Source organism: Phalacrocorax carbo, chromosome 5 (assembly GCF_963921805.1).
Source record: "Phalacrocorax carbo chromosome 5, bPhaCar2.1, whole genome shotgun sequence".
NCBI lineage: Eukaryota > Metazoa > Chordata > Aves > Suliformes > Phalacrocoracidae > Phalacrocorax > Phalacrocorax carbo.
The window spans coordinates 30,385,395-30,398,704 of record NC_087517.1 but is presented as its reverse complement, the minus strand read 5'-3'; the positions used below and the strand labels follow the sequence as shown (position 1 = coordinate 30,398,704).

The 13,310-nt window shown below is 48.1% G+C and overlaps 2 long non-coding RNA genes across 2 annotated transcripts in view; one reads left to right on the top strand and one right to left on the bottom strand.

Annotated features, from left to right (window-relative positions):
* Positions 1 to 13,310, top strand: part of LOC135313397 (uncharacterized) — a 38,875-nt gene that overhangs the window by 1,538 nt on the left and 24,027 nt on the right. Inside the window, exon 2 of the long non-coding RNA XR_010373037.1 lies at positions 11,025 to 11,207. This is a non-coding gene — a long non-coding RNA (uncharacterized LOC135313397). The remainder of the gene's footprint in view (positions 1 to 11,024; positions 11,208 to 13,310) is intronic.
* On the bottom strand, positions 358 to 4,300 carry LOC135313686 (uncharacterized). Its single transcript, XR_010373225.1, has 2 exons — positions 3,990 to 4,300; positions 358 to 3,062 (listed from the first exon to the last, which is right to left on the bottom strand). It is a non-coding gene; the product is annotated as an uncharacterized LOC135313686 (long non-coding RNA).

Below are 13,310 nucleotides of genomic sequence, written 5' to 3'. Positions count from 1 at the left end.
AGCTCTGGACTGTCTTTTTAAAATAGTTATTGTTTAACTAAATACTCTCCAAAACAGTGGTCCCATCTAGAGGCCTAAGTATTACCACTATGAGAAGGTGGTGAAAAGCATCTCAGATAATCAGGTGTCACAAGTAAAACCAGACAGAGTCTCCAAGGCAAGCAGGAGTAAATTCCAACCATTTTAAGCATAGACAAATATAAAACTTGTCACTGAGGCTGTAAACATGCTAAAAAGTCAGTCTGCTGTTTATAGTAAGTGACTTTTGATTATCTATAACTGAGTTCGAGGCATTAGCCTGAGATATTAAAAATTAAGTGAGGCTCATCTGGAAAGCAAGAGAAGTCAGACAAGAGCTTGTGTTAAGGGCTGAACTTTCATTGACTTGAAAGTTCCCAGGTGTTTACCATGTAGATACAATATGATGTATTTACAGGTGAATAAGAAGGAATTGTTAGTAAAGTTAAATATTGTTTAAAAATAAGAAAGCGCAAGTTACTGAATCTGTGTAAGAAAGTAATAGATGTAATCAGTGTGCATGGAGCATCAGTCCAAAGTGCTTTCGTAGCACTGAAGGTTATAAGTTAATCTCATTTGTGACTGACACTGCAGGCAGGTACCTAAAGTACAGCGACTAAGCCACGGATGAGTCTGTCTCCACTGATTCGTGCCTTGCCCTGCAAGTAATCCCACTGATTTCTGAGAACAGGGGATACAGACTCCTGTGAGAACAAGGTTAGGGTGGAAGAACTGAGACCCCAGCACACACCATTCACTCATCAGGCATCGGCACGCAATTGCTTGTGATACTGGTGGATGTTGTTTGTTGGGTACATATTGCAAAATGTACTGCTCTGATTTGGACTCTGCACTTCTGAAGGGCACTCATCTCTGATTTAACAGACAGCGTGATCGATCCTTTAAGCAGGTACAAGCTCTGCTGACTGCAGTGAAAGCTGCAGTTTGTGAAAGAACCAGAGCTGGGCTCTCAGTTTTCAGAGATGTGAGCTGTAGCGTGTATAAAAGTGGCAGATTCCTTGTAAAATGCATGTGCATCTAGCACAGAGTTAACCCTGGGTGACAGCAGGTAAAAGAGGGCAAAAGTATAATAAAATATGGGTCTCTACTGTAGGTATTTACACAGTATTGACATTGTTAGCTGTGCTTAGAGATTTATGTCAAGTGTTACTGCGCTGTCATAAAACAATAAAGTACTTCTGTGAAGGGCTTAGGGCAAAGGGGAGGCAGAGAAGTCTCACTATATAAGGCCCTCCTCCAGCACCCGTGGTAATCCATGGGAATGTTTCCATAGCTGTCGGCAGGAGCTGTGTGGAGGCCTGCTAGGGGATGGCAAGCAGAAGTGGCACGTTTACTATGTTTAGAGCAGGTAACTAGTTATTTTGTCTCAGGGAGGATATTGCCACCACCAAATTTCAGGAGCCTAACGCATATGAGAAGTCCACCTTGCCATCAATGGAGAGAGATGAGGGTTCCTACGGGGAGCAGGGATATATATGAACTGAATTGTCCTCTGGTGTTTCATAGAATTGCTGACAAGGACCCATAAAAGCTGAGAGATGCCATTAAGAAAAATACTGTGCTCAGGGTGGTCATGAGGTGAAAAGGGCAAAAGTCCAGTGTCCCAGGGTTTCTACACAGCATATCCTGGACCTGGCACACTTTCAGCTCTAGGATGTTGCAGCTCCACTTCTCACATTGGGCTCACAGTAGGCTTCCCCTCAACATTTTGGCTGCAGGACCAGACTTTTCAGCTAAACTCAGTGCTTATATGTAGTGGACCAAATGAAATGCCAGTCCCGATTAGTCAGAGCACCAGGGAGTTTAGATCCAGGCACCACAGTGCCTGCCTGTCCATGGGTCTGCAGCTCCAGTTTGTCCTCCCTGCTCATTGCCCCTGCTCTTCATGAGGTTATGGCAAGATTTCCTGTCCAAGCCATGCTGATACATGGGATCTGTTAGTCTTGCTGCAGAAGAGTATTGCTCTTCCACTAGAGGTGGTTCCTATGTAGTTGTTCCCTGGTTAGATGCCACTGCATGGAAAGGTGTTTTCCTGCTTCTTTCCAGATGCAGGAGGTAATCCTTTTCCATCAAAGCATTTAGCAGAAGTGTTCCCCACCACAGCAGTCCCACAGCTGTGCCATGAGGGGTGGGAGAGTTGCCTGCTTTCTGACCCTGCTCTGTACAATGCTTCTTAAAGATCAGCCAGCTTCAAAAAAGAGAAGCACCTCTCTTGAGAAGGGACATTTCAGAGCTCTTCATAAACCTGAGTGTTGCTGCCAGCCTGGCTTTCCTTGCTTCCCCTGTCAGGAACCAGAGTACTCCACACCTGCTGGTCTTCACTGTTCTCTGAGGGAGCTGATATAGGCTGTTTGGAAAACAGGTAGTGGGGTGTTGCGCACTGCAGCAACTCACCCCACGTCTCTCAACTGACTGAATTAATTTTGAGCCTAGGCCACTAGATGAGCTTTCCATACTTCTTGCTCAGAAGCATTGTCAGTGCTGTTTCCTGTCCCAGATTTTATCTTAGAAGCTAATGAAGAGAGCTGAAATCTGTCCCTCACTGACCAGGTACATCAGCCTCCAAACTCCAGGGCATCTGTCAGAGTCCATGGGCTTGTTCCAGCTGAATCTCAGTGTGAAGCTGGGTTGGTCCCTCTCTCTGAGTCCTCAGAGGTGTCACAGTGGCAATAAACAGCCTGAGTCCCATGGGCACCTGATGCCCCTTTCAATCCTCTGGTTCTCAGCTCAGCTGGTGCTGAAGATGTGGCCCAGGTGCATTCCCCTACTCCCAACAGCACTGCAGGCTCCTGCTCCACAGGACCACCACCTACCCCAGCAGAGCGCTGTAGGACACCCTGTCCTTGCATCCCACTGTTTACGCTCAGTTCAGTCAGAGGTGAGCACTCTCTCTCACATGTGTACCCAGAGCAGAGTGCTGTGGCACCAGCATCCCCTTGGCTTTGTGTGTGATCTTTTCCCATGAATATCTCAGTGGTGTCCTCGTCACATGAGCTCTTCAGCCTCTGGGATGGTGAGACAGCCTGGAAGATTGAGATGACCCTTTTAGTCTGCATATCTCTTGCTCTGCATAACCACCCATTAAAATAATTTGCTCTACCCTTCTCTGTAGGAATTTGGTGGGGACCTTGGAGCAAACTACTTGGGACTGGCAAGGGCATCCATGCAGGAGAGACACTGAGCAGAGCGTGTCTCTCGCTCCTCACACTCCTTCTCTTCTTTTTATTGACCTGCCTCACTGATTGGAAAAGACCCATGTCCCCCCCACGGCCCCCTTTTCCTCCCCAGCAGCACAATTGTCACCGCCAATTAGTGCATTGTTAGGGCACACAATGGCGCTGTGGCCACTGGAATGGGCCGCTTTTGTGCATCTCCAGTCGGCCGTAGGGGCAGTCAAGATTCATTTAGGGCCTTACACAACATGGACAGAAAATACTATCAGAAAAGCAAAAGGGGGAAAGAAAAAGGGAGAGAGAGAGAGGTAGCAAGGGGAGGGGGGGGGGCGAAGTCTGCTATTCAGGGGTTAGCCCAGCCACATGAAAGGCCCAAGAAGCAGTGCCACATTGAAGACGCCCCTTGGAACACAAAAAGGAACCAGGGCTTAATAGTAATTAGTGGGCAAACTGCAAAGAGCACCATGGCTCTCCAGTGAATTGTTCCTGCGCTTACTGCCATCGCTGCCCCTTCCCCCTTCCCTCTGGCCCAGAGGGGAGCAGCTCGGGGATGGGAATTGGCAGCCCTTCTTTACCCACCACACTCTGGGGAGGCCCCATCCAGCTCTTCTTTGTGGCAGGTAAATTGGATTTCATTCTCTAAAGCTTGTAGCCAATTACAGGAGGTACTTTGCAGCCAGAGCAGGGCGCAGGGATATGGTTTGGGGATCAGCACTGTGCCCGTGTCAAGGACCTTTAAAGCAGCCCTGTCCCTTTTTGCAGCCTGGCACAACTTACCTTGCGGATGGACTGTGTTTGTCCGTGGCCTGTCCCTCTTCCCCCAGCAGAGCCATGGAGGTCACTGCTGGTGTTCTGCTTCTGTCATTTCCCTCTTTGCTCATAAAATAATCACCTGTACAGGTTTTTACGATTTATTTAGAGAAAGGTCTGATAACAACTTTGTCAGTTTATAGCAGTGAGGAATCTGCTCAGGCTGAAGACCAAACTTTGCCCTCCCTTCTCCACCGAAGTCTGCACAGTGCAAACAGCACCTGCATCCACCCCTTTCCCCTTGTTTCTGTGCCAGCTCTCAGTCATGCTATGGCCTTCATTGGTACATACAGAATTTCTTACAGCACATTTTGGCCCAGCACAGCTTGGGCTTGTCTTGGGTAGCTGCATCAGCATGCAGCTGAATATATTTAATCTCTACTTCTATAGAAATCAGCTTGTTGCTGTTATCAGTCTCAGCTCTTCTCCTGAACTGCTTGTGTTAAGTTTGGTCAGGAGCTTACGTGCCCATCACAGTTAGCTGCGTCTCAGGAATATGCCAAGTTAAAAGATCCATAAAGCAGGTTTGACTTCACATAAATGTGCTTAAGTATTGAGGAGAAATTCAGGGCATCTTAGCCTAACTGGAAAGTACACAGAGACACAGAATTATGAATCATTCCTTTTATGTTGTCAGGGAATCGAAATAAAATCTATAGAAGAAAGCTCCAGGGCCTGGTGGTTAATTTGTTGGCTTTTCTCAGCTAATGGATGTGCATTTCAGCTATCCTTGGATACAGGGGTGCTGGAACAGGTGCTGATCTCAAGCACAACCACACACAACCTCACAAACTTAAATTGGGCTCTTGCAGATTCAGCTCAGTATAAATTAGACCAGACACCAACTGACCAAATTTAGTAGTCTCTGCTGGAAATGTTTCCAAACTGCAGTGCGTGAAACTGATACGTGCGCACACGCACACACGTACACTTCTGGACTGCTGTCTCTCCTCCTCGTTTCCTCTGTCAGCTACAGGTACAACACTCTCCTTTCTCTATGATACCCAAGCAAACTTAGGAAATTAAGTTGCTGCGCCAGTATCAGTCTTTTTCCATGACCTGGAAGCCACAGCCACTCTGTTTGTCTATACTAAATAGGTTTGATTGTGTTAGAACAGTGAAAATAAGATTCACAAGCAAGACTTTTAGTCTGTCCAAAATCCTATCACGGGTTTCACATGAGGCTGAGGGCAGCACAGCGGGCATCAAGGACTCAGCTGGTGTTGCTGGGATAGCTCCTGCGATGCAAACACCATCAGGGAGCTCACAGCTTAGATGTCTCACATTGCTGGTTGAAGGCGCTGTCTTGCAACACAGAACGTGTCTGTCTCTCACCAGCCACAACACGTCCTCTCTCTGCTAATTAGCAACATCCCTGGCAGAGTCTCAGCTGAAAGGATTACACTGTCTTCTCACCTTGCCCTCTCCTTTCCTCCCCCAAAGAGGGATGTTTAGTCCTGTTGGGCTATAGCCTGGCCAGCCCAGGTAAGGAATCGGCCTCGTTCCCCTCTAGATTACCCCTCTACCAGAAAGGGATTTTGTCTCCAGGACAATCAGTCTGGCCCTGACTGAATGGACGTGCAGCCTTGCATCCCTGCAGTGTAGCACCGGAGGTTGTCAGCCTAATGTGCTCTAGTGGAACAGAAACAGAGAGCAGTGTCTGCAGCAGGAGCCAGAATGGTCTTTTTCCAGCTCTATGTGGCCATCAGGGCAAATCACAGAACTTTTCTATCTGCAAAAGCAGGGAGAATTACCTGTCCTTTCTCCCATTTTTTGTGTTCCTTGGCTGCTCAGCCTGAGAGCTGTTTGTGCTTCAGGTACATCCAGCACCTAACGCAGTGAGGGGCAAGTAGTGAAGTTCAGTGGTGGCAGCTTGCACAGTAATTTCTCCAAGTGCACCCAGTGGGGTCTTGTCTGCCTTGTGATGGTGTAATGCTGGGGGGTCTGGCAGTGCCAGCCTGTGGGAGGCATGGAGAAGGGCTCAGCTGCTCCCTTGTTTAAAATAGCGGAAGAGTTACTTTCACCAGCATAAGGGAAATACATACAGAGACTGAATTCTGCTGCAGCTGGACAGACTTCTCTGAGCAAAAAGATAAACCAAGCTACTCCACCATTTTCATGCCATAAGGAAGGTGCTGGCCTGTGTGAACCCCATCTTTGCAGCAGTTGTGCTACCTTTCCTGTTCGCTTGTTGCTTGTATCAGTTTGGTAAAAAGAGCCTGTAAGAGGACTGCACAACCTGGTCATCAAAGATTTTTGGCAGTCCAGAAGCTAGCACTTCTGGAAGGACTGAAAATGTTTTGGAGCATTTTCTTGCATCACCAGGACATTTGCCAAGCAGGGTGACATCACTGTGTGCTTGATGGTGCTGTGCATGGCAGTGAGGTACAAGATTTAGAGAACAGATTCCTTCTTTTGCCCAGCAAATCTCTCGATATACTTCAATTCTGTAACACTAGACCCTGCTAAAGCTGTTCCTGTTTAAGATTGAGCTCTGCTGATCACTTGCACGTGTTAATTCTTCATATCTAACTAATGCCTGAATGAGAAGGTTGCTAGCAACATCCTTTCCAAAATCTTTTTGACCTGTGTATTACATTATCCGATAAACGACTTGCAGAAGGAAGTAATCAAAACATGTATAGTTCCAGCTAGTGCTAATTGCCTTTTCATCTGTTTCTGCCTCTTTTTACTTGTGTCCAATAAATGTTGATTATGCAGGGATTTAAATCTGTATTTCAGCATAATTTGGTTCATTTGATGTGATTGATATGACTCACTAAGCCTTAGCTCCAAATATTCCTCCAGCCCCATGTCAAGCACTTCAAGGATGTCAAAAGTAGATACAGAGGATCTGAAGTGCCTAGTCTTAGCAAGAATACCTAAAAGGTGAGGAAGAGGACACAGTTTCAGGTCTCTGGCCTTGATACTTACTGGTACATGAAAACCTGAAAACACAGCACGTGTGTATTGCATGTGAACTTCCTCCTTCTAGGGTGCTATAGATGAGTATGCATAGAGGATAAAGCTTTCAAATGTTGTGTGATTTTTGATTGCCTCTGATCTTGAGTGGGTCGTAAAGGAGTCCAATTTCCAGAGGACAGGTCTGTAACAATTTCTGGAAATAAAGATCCCTTAAGGTTGCCTCAAGAGGATCCAGAATCACTACATCTGGAAAATCTTGATCACATTGTCTTGAGAGGTTAGTGAACAAATGCAGTCAAAGTGACATATGTGTTTGAAACCTATTTTGATTGTGTGAAACTTCATATTATCAGGAAATGCCAGACTGAACTTGAACTATTCTGAACAGGGACAGAAGTCACTCTCAACAGCGGCAGTTGTTGTCATATGTGTTTCACCAATTCATAGAATTTTAAGGCCAGGAGAGACCACCCATAATCGCAGATGTTCATACCGATAGCAGTTTCTTTGTAAAGTGCTAGTTCAGCATAGACAGAAAGTTTCTTGGAAACATTTCTATTTGACTGACTGACTTTCTCTGAAAGCGAGGCAGGACCTAAGGGACACATGCTCACCAGGCTGATTCCTGGCTGAATTCTGCCTGGCTTCCCAGCAGGCCCCTAGCACCTCAGGATTTCTGTGTCCCCTGCTCCAGGACCTCCCCCGTCCTGTGCTCCCAAGGCCTCCCTGGGCAAGGGGTTTCTAGGACTTCTCCACATTTTCCTGATGCTGTAAGATGTCTCAGAAGTACGGGCAGCTTGCCCTGTTTGGCACAAGCTGGTCTGTTTTACATTGGTTTTTAATGTTGGAATTTCCACAAAACTGAAATTGCAAGTTTCAGCCAGCTTCAGTCCAGCCTGCTTGAGTGTTTTCTCCAGAGGATTTTGCACGCCGGCCATTACAAACTTGCATCCTAACTCCAGAGTGTTTGCTACATTTTCAGCTAGAGGTTCCTCTAACCTGTTTCTTTCTTTGCTGGGTTAGAAAACCGCTTAGTACCTTTGTCCCTGGAAATAAAGTACTGCAACTGTAACGGATATTATTTTAATTTTGGTGTAAAACGAGCAAAAAGAAACAGGTTTCCAAAGGTTGTGACCTGAGGCAGGGCAGGGAAAGCATTGTGGCAAAGCTGAATGCTTTGAGCAGTTTCACCCTGAAGGTTTCTCACAGTGAAGGAGAGGGCAGAAAAAGGAAATACCTATTTACAGATGGCATTGATCAAAACTGCATTGGTCTGAAGATAAAGCAAGCAGCAATTAGTCTACATTGTTATTATTTCATAGAGGCATTTGATAGCTCCCATGTATGAGTTGGGGTTTTGTTTTACTCATGTGGTCAGAGGCAAAGCTGGTGTTAGCCAGCGCCGATCTTTGTCATGCAGTGAAGCCGTGCTCCTTCATGCCTGCTGTGGAGCCTGGCCAGGGTTTAGGCTTCTCAAATCTGCACCAGTGTTCAGAAGCCAACGCATGTATTTTTGCATGCCGGCCCCCAGTAGCTTATGGGGAAGTGGTGATGGCCCGACCTCACAGGCACATAGAGGGATAGATGTGCCATGGTGGAAACCACAGCTTCATGGCTGTTAAGGTCACCTTTACTGGACATCCAGGTCAGACAGGTCAAAAGTTGGGTGGTTTGTGGGAAACCTGCTCTCTCAGCTGAGAAATGGCCTGAGCTGCTCAGGCCACTGGAGTGACGAGCACTGGCCCCTTGGTCAAGAAAAAAATCTCAGATGTCATGCTTCAAGGTTGCTCATTTGGCAGCTTTCCTGAGAGCTCAATTCACTTACAGCTATAAGCATACAAATGTATGTGCGGTACAATCACCCTGCTTGGAAATCCCAGTGGAGTAAAGTATTTAACTCTGAAAAATAGCTGGAGTAAGTTCTTTGCAATGTATAGAACAGCAAGCATTTCAGAAACAATCTAACTGTGTATTTAAACAGTCATTCCTGCCTTCTGGGTAAATAACACATGTTTTTAAAATGGTCTCTATACACAATAGACACTAACACAATAAATCCTAATTGCTCTGAAGGACCCATTAGGCTCTATCAGGTCAATACATGGCGGGGGTTTTTTAAAAGTCACTCACCCTGTTGTTACATAAGCCACAATTTGAAAGTCCATAAATAAGTATTTGCCCAATGAAGAGTGAGGGCTTTGCCAGGGCCATACTAATTTATCATGTCAACTTCACTATGGGGACTGTTTTCTTTTCAAGTGCCCGTGTAAAAAAAAAAACAAAAGCACAACATGATGTGTTTTAAAAACTACATATCTGAGAAGTTTCAGATGTCCCCCAAGAAAATAAAATGTAAAGTTCAGTGACTCCTCCTTACCTCGGCATTGTGTGAATCACAGCAAGGAGATTTGAAGATCAGCCGTGGATGTGGCACTGGTGGCTGGGCTGTGGCATGGCAGGGACCCTTCCTCATCCCCACTGACCCTCCTGCACCTTTGGACCAGGGCCCTGACCTGCCTCTGCCTTATGTGTGCTGTGGTGGTGGCACCTCGGGACAGGAACACCCCTTTGGGGTACCAACCATGCCTTGCAGAAAGGGCTCCCAGACCCCGGGGGCCACTCTTCCTGGTTTTACTTTAGTCGTACTTAGCTGAATTTCTGGTAGCGTTTCACAAACTGCAGCACTTGTGTCAGGTATTGCTAAAGACTGTGCCGCTGTTAGAAATCAAGTTTTGCACTAATTCACTCAGAATTTATCTAGTTCCATGTGGCTTTTAGCATGTCACTACAGTTTGGCGTGGTTTTATTTTCCTGCAATATGTTAAGGTGTGTAATTGTACAGGTATATATAAAAACAAACAGTATTGATGTAGGTTAGGATTTTCAAGGGAATTTCAACAAGGCATCCATGGTGAAAAGCATTCAAGTGATTTAAATCTGAATTCCTGTCCCCAGCCCACAGCTTTTAAATCATTCAGGGACATGAGAAAATGTTTGCCCCTGCTGTCGTCTTACTTTGGTACAGTTTGAGTGCCAGGGTCCCTCTGCAAACGCCAGCAGTCATTCTCATTCTGCTCTGGCTGCTCATGAAAGGCTAAGAGCTGCCCCATGTCCCTGCCTGCCGGGTCCCTCCTGCCTGTGGGACAGCAAGGACCTTGGTCTCTTATTTAAAAGCCCCCCTCCAGGTCCAGTTATACAAGGTCAGTCTTGGTGCCGGAATTTGCAGTGCTGGCAGCCGCAGCTTTGCGACTGTCAGGTGGGAATGCAAACGCTTGCCACGGGTGGAAGCAAAGCACGCCTGTCTTGGTGCAGCACACCACCGTGTCCTGTGCATAGTGGAAGCATGGATCTCCTTTTGTACCAGTACACAGTGGGTCGCTGTGCTGGAGCTGACTGGAGGCTGAATCGTGATGCCAAACATGATGGCTGTCCATCCCTGCATCTGTGGCAGGCAGTAAGGCACAGCCCTGACAGTCTTGTGCTGCTGCAAACCACCCTGTGGTCCCCAGCACCCCCTCACTCCAGCAGTTTGTTATCAGGGATCATTGCTAATTCAAGCAGCACCTGAGCTAGCACAGCCTCCAGCCGGGGTGACTGGCAGGCTGCCCACCAGCACCAAGAGCTCATAGTCATCTATGCTGGGCCCCCACTGCTCCCTTCCTGGGAGCTGGAGCCTTGTCAGCAGTGCAGACGAAACCGCGATTTGCTGCTCTGAGTAAGAAGGGTCGAGGGCCAGGGGCAGTGTGCTGGTCCTACAACAAGAGGGGCAGGAGGCTCCTGTCCTGCTTCGGTACAGGCAAAGCCAAGAGTGAGATCAGTGCTCCCTGGCTTTGTCCCTGCCCAAAGCCTGGGCTGAAAAGCTCTTTGCAAAAGTCTGCTGAGTTCTCTAACAAGGGCAAGGGCAATAGCTAGTCTTTACAAAGGAAGCTCACTTAGTCCTTTTCTAAAGTCTTTTAAAAGTCAGGGTATCTTTCACAAAGGCAGTTTGTCCAGGTAAACAGTGTAGGCTGACAATACAGCAGTGAAAGAACCAAATACAGAAACATTTATCACCTTTTTACTTTCTGCTTCTACCAGGAACTGCTGCACCCCAGCTGAAAATGCCTCAATGGGTGGAAGGTATGTCTGTGAAGATGCATATATTGTCAGCTCATGCCCCTATCCTCTGGGCTGGAACCACAAGCAGGGACAAGCTGGACTTCCAAGACAACCTGTCCAGCATGGTGGAGCTTTGTGAACAACTTTGCACACAGATTAAAGGTAAAGCAATGTCCTAATAATTTGTAGAGTTTTTTTTAACAACAACAGCAATTTCTTAGGGGCGGGGAACGCTTTCTTTTTTGTCTCCAGGTTTTGGCACAGTAGGTTTTGTGCAGGTACAGGTTCTGTCACTAATAGTGCTGTATGCACATAAAGCACCATGCTCTCATACTGTACTGTAGAGATGAATAACAAGCCTATCAACTGTACTTGCACTTACACCATATTTAATCCTGTTGTGGTTGCTCTGCTACGTATTCATAAGAAACAAAAAGGAAACAGAAGCACAGAGCAAGCCAACAGATGTCTACCTGGCCCTTAATTGGATTTTATGTGTCCCCAGTGTAGCAAATACAGCATTATTTACAGCCAGGCTCTAAGAATTAGATACATCTGGAGGAGTGGTAAAACCTGAACCAGGCTACGAGGGCTGATAGATTAACTGAAATGAAGACCTGCCCCATTTTCTTCTTATCTTCTCCCTTCCCACCTATGTACCTGTTCCCCATTATGTGTCAAACCAAACCAAGGTGTTGGTCAAGGGAACACTTACATAAATGAAAACTACCAGCAAAAAGGAGAATTTCTGCTCTTGTGGAGCTTCATCAGCATTTTCTAATGGTACAGCAATAATGATAATAAAAAGGCTGCCCTCTGCTCTCAGCTGTAATTTGGATAATCAACTGAAAGCCATAATGAAACTGTCTGTGATTGCTTTCTGCTGGGCTGCTACTTCACAGAAACTCATTGTTGGGGAGAATTAAAAGTTATGACTCCTGCTACAGGGATATGCCACTGTGTTCCAGAAGAACACGTGACTTGTAATTCTCTTCCGTATAGCTTTATTACAGGCAAAACTTACAGCATAAAGCAAAGAGGTATAGAGACTTGAGCTTTTTTTTTTTGCCTTTTTTTTTTTTTTTAAAAAAAGCTGTTAAGTGTCAAGGTTGGCAGTGCCAAATTATATACGCACCTAGGCTGGGTGAACTTGTAGACTACAGGGGATTTCGAGGGTGGTAATGACGTCTCTGAGGACTTTGGTGTGTGGTAGCAGCAGTCAGTGCTCTTCCCATAGGCACGAGAGCCGCTGGCGACAGAGTGATAGGTGAGCCAGCTTTTACCTGTGGGAGGAAGGCAGGAAGTAAGTCATGCTTTGAGCCCTTACTTTCTGGGCTCTGGATGCAGTTGGGGATATTTTGGGTGCTGGCATTCCCCAGCACCAGGCCTGAATGTGAGTTGTCCCTGCCTGTGATGTGCCACAGGTATGTCTCGGCTAGCAGATCTAGTGCTTGATGCGAGTACTTTGGTCCAAATTGCCCTTCCATCCACAGCCGCTGAGGAGGAGTGAGGAGCCCCTCTGCAGCGGCTTAGGAGCAGCCGTCCTCCCTGGCCAGTGTAAGGGCACTGCTGCCATAGTGGGTGCAGCCTCTGACCTCCAAATCTGGCTTCTGAAGCGGGTCTGTTCCCCTGCATGCCCTGGACATGCCGCAAGCTTCAGGAGCGGTGGAAGCCGCTGAAAACCGGGCTGGTAATTTAGGTGTTTGCTGGCGCACGGATTCAAATTCCTTACGTCGGGCAGCAGAGCGTCATCGCCGGGGTGGCTCCGGCAGGAGCCCGCGTTTCCCGGAGCGCCGGGAAGGGACCTCTGCCCCGGGGAAGGCCCCTCGAACGCTCTGACTTCGTCCGTGCGCTCCAACGCCCGCCGCCCGCCCGGGGGGGCAGCGGCTGGTGAAGCATCTCCCGCGGCTCCGGGGCGGAGCGGCGGCCCCTGCGAGCCCGGGCCGGGAGCGCTGCGGCGCAGCGGCCCGCGCCCTGCCAGCGCGGGGTGCAGGCAGGGCCGCGGTGCCGTCCCCGCGGAGGCCCGGCTCTCCGGGCGGCGGGAGCGCTGCCCTGCCCGGGAGCAGGGAGGGCCGCAGCGGGAGGGGCTTGCGTGCGATCGCCGGAGCGCGGCGAACACGGGGCAGGACACCTGCGCGCCTCTTCCCTCGCCCCGGTTTCCCCCCCCCCCCCCATCCCGTGACGGCGGGGTGAGGCCCCGGCCCCTTCCCGAAGAGGAGGGGGCGACGCGGCAGCAGCACCTCAGGCGCCGCCCGCCCCCTCCTC